We start from the raw sequence: 5,893 nt of genomic DNA on the forward strand, positions 1-5,893 counted from the left end.
TGGGCAGCCGGCCAGCGGCAGGGAGCCCCCTCCAGGACGGTGAGAGAATGACAGCTCCTCGCCTGGCCCGCCGTCCACCCCTGGCCCACGGAATAATAATAATAACGTTGGTATTCGTTAAGCGCTTACTATGTGCAGAGCACTGTTCTAAGCGCTGAGGTAGACACAGGGTCATCAGGTTGTGCCACGTGAGGCTCACAGTCTTCATCCCCATTTTACAGATGAGGCACAGAGAAGTGAAGTGACTCGCCCACAGTCACACAGCTGACAAGTGGCAGAGCCGGGATTCGAACCCTTGACCTCTGACGTCCTACCGCTGACCTGGAATGCCCTCCCTCCTCACAGCCGCCACACTAAGTCTCTTCCCCTCTTCAAAGCCCTACTGAGAGCTCCCCTCCTCCGGGAGGCCTTCCCAGACTGAGCCCTCCCTTTCCCTCTGCCCCTCCTGCCCTCCCCAATTCCCCCTCCTCCCTCCCTCTGCTATTCCCCCTTCCCCACCCCACAGCACTTGTGCCTGTTTGTGTATATGATTTATTACTCTTTTTATTTGTTAATGATGGGTCTATATCTATGATTCGGTGTACATCCCCTTGATTCTATTTATCTTGATGGTGTTGTCTTGTTTTTGTTTTGTTCTATTTTGCTCTGCTGTCTGTGTCCCCGGTTTAGATTGTGAGCCCGTCATTGGGCAGCGATTGTCTCTGTTGCCGAATTGTACATTCCAAGCGCTTAGTACAGTGCTCTGCACATAGTAAGCGCTCAATAGATACTAGTGAATGATGAAAGAATGAATTTATCTTGATGGTACTGACGCCTGACTATTTGTTTTATTTTCTTGTCTGTCTCCCCCGTTTAAACTGTGAGCCTGTTGTGGGGCGGGGATTGCCTCTAACTGTTGCTGAATTGTACATTCCAAGCGCTTAGTACGGTGCTCTGCACATAATAAGCGCTCAATAAATATGATCTGTATTTATTGAGCACTGATTGTGTGTAAAGCACTGTACTAAGCGCTTGGGAGATAACACTATAACAACAGACATGCTCCCGCCCACAACGAGCTCACTGTCTAGAGAGGGAGAAAGACATTAATATAAGCAGATAGATCAATAGATAAGCATTAATATAAGCAGATAGACATTAATATAAACAGATAAATAAATTACAAATATATACGGAAATATATACATAAGTGGTGTGGGGATGGGAGGGAGGATGAATGAGGAGCAAGTTAAAGCGACAAAGAAGGGAGTGGGAGAAGAGGAGAGGAGGGCTTATTCAGGAAAGGCTTCTTGGAGGGGGTGTGCCTTTTATAGGCACTAGGCACGGCCCCAAAAGGTCAATCAATCAATCAGAGCGCTGTATTAAGCGCTTGGGTGTGTACAACAGAGTTGGGGGACTCGTTCTCCATCCACAACGAGCTAACAGTCAAGAGGGGGAGACAGACGTTAACATAAATAAATAAAATACGGATATGTTAGTACGTGCTTTGGGGCTGAGGGTGGGGTGAATGCCAAGTGCCCAAAAGGTACAGACCCAAGTCAGTCAATCGTATTTACTCATTCATTCAATCATATTTATTGTGCGCTTACTGTGTGAAGAGCACTGTACTAAGCGCTTGGGAAAGTACAATGTAATATAGGTCACGGATTCTAATCCCCATTCCACCACTTGTCTGATGCGTGACCTTGGGCAAGTCATTTCACTTCTCCGTGCCTCAGTTACCCCATCTGTAAAATGGGGATTGAAACTATGAGCCCCACATAGGACCGGGTCTGTTCCCAACTTGATTTGCCTGGGCCCACCCCAGCGCTTCCACAACGAGTTTACAGTGTAGAGGGTAGTGCGTAGATGATGCAGAAAGGAGAGGGAGTAGGGGGAAAAAGCCCCTCTCAACTGGGGAAGGTCTTTTGGAGGAGATGTGACTTTAATAAGGGTTTGAAGGTGGGGAGAGTGGTGGTCTGCCACATATGAAGGGGGAGGGAGTTCCAAGCCAGAGGAAGGATGTGGGAAAGGGGTCAGGGGCGAGATCGGGGCAAAGTGAGTTAGTTGGTGGTAGAGGAGTGAAGTGTGTGGGCGGGCTGAGCCGTAGCAGGAAATCAGTGAGGTAAGGTAGGAGGGGGTAAATTGATTGAGTGCTTTAAAGGCGACGGTGAAGACTTTCCATTCGATGCAGAGGTGGGTGGGCAACCACCGGAGGTTTTTAGGGAGTTGGGGGTCGTGGACTGAGGTTTTTTAGAGAAATGATCTGAACAACAGAGTGAAATACGGACTGGAGTGGGGAGAGACAGGCGGCAGGGAGGTCAGCGAGGAGGCTGATTCTCTAGTCAAGGCTGGATAGGATAAGTGCTTGGATCAGCTTAGTAGCAGTTTGGATGGAAAGAAAAGGGCAGATTTTAGCGATGTTGTGAAGGTAGGACCATCGGGATCTGGTGATAGATTGAATTATTCATTCATTCATTCATTCAATAGTATTTATTGAGCGCTTACTATGTGCAGAGCACTGTACTAAGCGCTTGGGATGAACAAGTCGGCAACAGATAGAGACAGTCCCTGCCGTTTGACGGGCTTACAGTCTAATCGGGGGAGACGGACAGACGAGAACAATGGCAATAATATATGGGTGGTACGAGAGAGACGAGTCGAGGATAAGGCCCAGGTTACGAGTCGGTAAGATAGGGAAGATAGTGGAACTGTCCATAAATGATGGGGAAGATGAGGAGACGGGGTTTGGATGGGAAGATAAGGAGTTCTGTTTTGGACATATTAGGTTTGAGGAGTCACTGGGACATCCAGGTAGGGATGTCTGGAAGGCAGGTGGAGATGCAAGACTGTGGAGAAGAAAAGAGAAGAGGAGGGCTGGAGAGTTAATTTGGAAATCATCTGCATTAAGATGAGAGTTAAAGATGATAGTTAAATGAATTCTCTAAGGGAGAAGAGAGGGGACCCAGAACTGAGCCTCAAAGATCGCCACTGACAGAAGGTGGGAGGTAGAGGGGGAGCCTGCCAAAGAGACTGAAAAGGAAAAGCACTGTGGCTTAATGGAAAGAACATAATAATAATAATGATGTTGGTATTTGTTAAGCGCTTACTATGTGCAGAGCACTGTTCTAAGCGCTGGGGTAGACACAGGGTAATCAGGTTGTCCCATGTGAGGCTCACAGTCTTAATCCCCATTTTACAGATGAGGGAACTGAGGCACCGAAAAGTTAAGTGACTTGCCCACAGTCACGCAATTGACAAATGGCAGAGCTGGAATTCGAACCCATGACCTCTGACTCCCAAGCTCTCTCCACCGAGCCACGCCGCTTCTCGATGGACCTGAGAATCTGACGACCTGGGTTCCAAACCCAGCCACGCTGCTTGCTTGTTTGCTGTGGGACCTTGAGGAAGTCGCTTAACTTCTCAGTGACTCAGTTCCCTCATTTGTAAAAGAGGGAGCTCCACGTGGGATATGGACTATGGCCAAACTGATTAGGTTGTATCAACCCCAGCGTTTAGTACAGTGCCTGGAACATAAAAAGCACTTAATAAATACCATAAAAAACAACAACAAAGAGAGGTCAGAGAGATAGGAGGAGGACCAAGAGAGTCAGTCATTCAGTTGTATTTATGGAGAAGCAGCGTGGCTTGGTGAAAAGAGCCCTGGTTTGGGAGTCAGAGGACGTGGGTTCTCATCCCAGCTCCGCCACTTGTCTGCTGTGTGAGCTTGGGCAAGTCACTTGACTTCTCTGGGCCTCAGTTCCCCCATCTGTAAAACGGGGATTAAAAGTGTGAGCCCCACGTGGGACGACCTGATTACCCTCTATTTACCCCAGCACTTAGAACAGTGCTTGGTACATAGTAGGCACTTAACAAATACTAGCATTATGATTACTGAGCGCTTACTGTGTGCAGAGCACTGTACTTAGCATTTAGGAGAGTTCAATATAACAATATAACCTATACTACCTTGGCCCACATTGAGTTTACAGTCTAGAGGGGGAGAGGACAGTGTCAGTGAAGCCAAGGTTGGATGTTTCCAGGAGAATAATAATAATAATAATAATTATGGGATTTGTTAAGTTCATACTATGTGCCAGGCACTGTTCTAAGTACTGGGGTAGAAGCAGCATGGCATAATGGATAGAGCCTGGGCCTGGGAGTCAGAAGGTCATGTGTTCTTATCCCGGCTCTGCCGCTTGTCTGCTGTGGGACCTTGGGTAAGTCATTTCACTTCTCTGGCCTTCACTTATCTCATCTGTAAAATGGGGATGGAGTCTGTGAACCCCACAGGGACTGGGTTCAACTCAATTTGCTTGTATCCACCACAGTGCATAGTACAGTGCCTGGTATTCATTCATTCAATCGTATTTACTGAGCGCTTACTATATGCAAAGCACTCTTCTAAACACTTGGGAGAGTACAACAACAAACAGACACCTTCCCTGCCCATAACGAGCTCACAGTCTAGAGGGGGAGATGAACACTAACATACATAAGTAAAAAAGTAAATTGCAGCTACATATATATGTGCTGTGGGGATGGGAGGGAGGACGAATGAAGGGAGCAAAGCAGGGTGATGCAGAAGGGAGTGGAAGAAGAGAGGCGGGCTTAGTCAGGGAAGGCTTCTTGGAGGAGATGGGCCTTAAGCGCTTAACAAACACCAGAGCTCTTATTATTACAAGATAACCGAGAAGGGGATGGTACGCGGGGTTGCAGGCCGCTGAGAGGTCGAGGAGGATGGGGATGGGTAGAGGCCAGCGGATTTGTCAAGAGAAGCAGCGTGACTTAGTGGAAAGAGCCCGGGTTTGTGAGTCAGAGGTCGTGGGTTCTAATCCCAGCTCCGCCACTTATCAGCTGAGTGACTTTGGGCAGGTCGCTTCACTTCTCTGGGCTTCAGTGACCTCATCTGGAAAATGGGGATGAAGACTTTGAGCTCCACGTGGGACAACCCGATGACCTTGTATCCTCCCCCAGTGCTTAGAACGGCGCTTGTCACATAGAAAGCGCTTAAATACCATCGTTATTATTATTATTAGATCGCGGGTGACCTCAGAGGGGTCAGTTTCCATGGAATAAAGGGGGGTGGAAACCAGACCGGGGCGGGAGGGAGGACAAGGAAGCAGCGTGGCTCAGTGGAAAGAGCCCGGGCTTGGGAGTCCGAGGTCATGGGTTCTAATCCCAGCTCCTCCACTTATCAGCTGTGAGCCCTCGGGCCAGTCGCTTCGCTTCTCTGGGCTTCAGTCCCCTCGTCTGTCAAATGGAGATGAAGACTGGGAGCCCCACGTGGGACCTTGTATCTGCGTGGCTCAGTGGAAAGAGCCCGGGCTTGGGAGTCAGAGGTCATGGGTTCGAATCCCGGCTCGGCCACTTGTCAGCGGTGTGACTTTGGGCAAGTCACTTCACTTCTCGGTGCCTCAGTGACCTCCTCTGTAAAATGGGGATGAAGACTGTGAGCCCCACGTGGGACAACCGGATTCCCCTGTGTCTACCCCAGCGCTTAGAACAGTGCTCGGCACATAGTAAGCGTTCAACAAATACCACCGTTATTATCTCCCCCAGCGCTTAGAACAGGGCTCTGCACATAGTGAGCGCTGAACAAATACCAACATTATTATCAAGGAGGGGAGTGGAGGCCGCTGGAGGAGTCTGGAGAGGAGCGAGCGGAGGGCGCCTCGGGTCAAGGGCCGAGTTACCCTTTAACGCCCCTGGCCGGCTACTTCCTGAGCGGCAGCTGGGCCTCCCCCTCCTCCCCCCCCGGCCGGGGTTTGGGATTGGCTGCCTCCTACCTGCCCGTCAGGGGGCGGGGTGGCCCAATGGGCGGGGAATCCCAGGTGGAGGCCCGGGGAGAGGAAGGTGACAGCGGGGAAGGGAGGGGTGGGCAGCGGGCCTGCCAGCCGGCCAGCCGCTGTCC

Source organism: Ornithorhynchus anatinus, chromosome 3, assembly GCF_004115215.2.
Source record: "Ornithorhynchus anatinus isolate Pmale09 chromosome 3, mOrnAna1.pri.v4, whole genome shotgun sequence".
NCBI lineage: Eukaryota > Metazoa > Chordata > Mammalia > Monotremata > Ornithorhynchidae > Ornithorhynchus > Ornithorhynchus anatinus.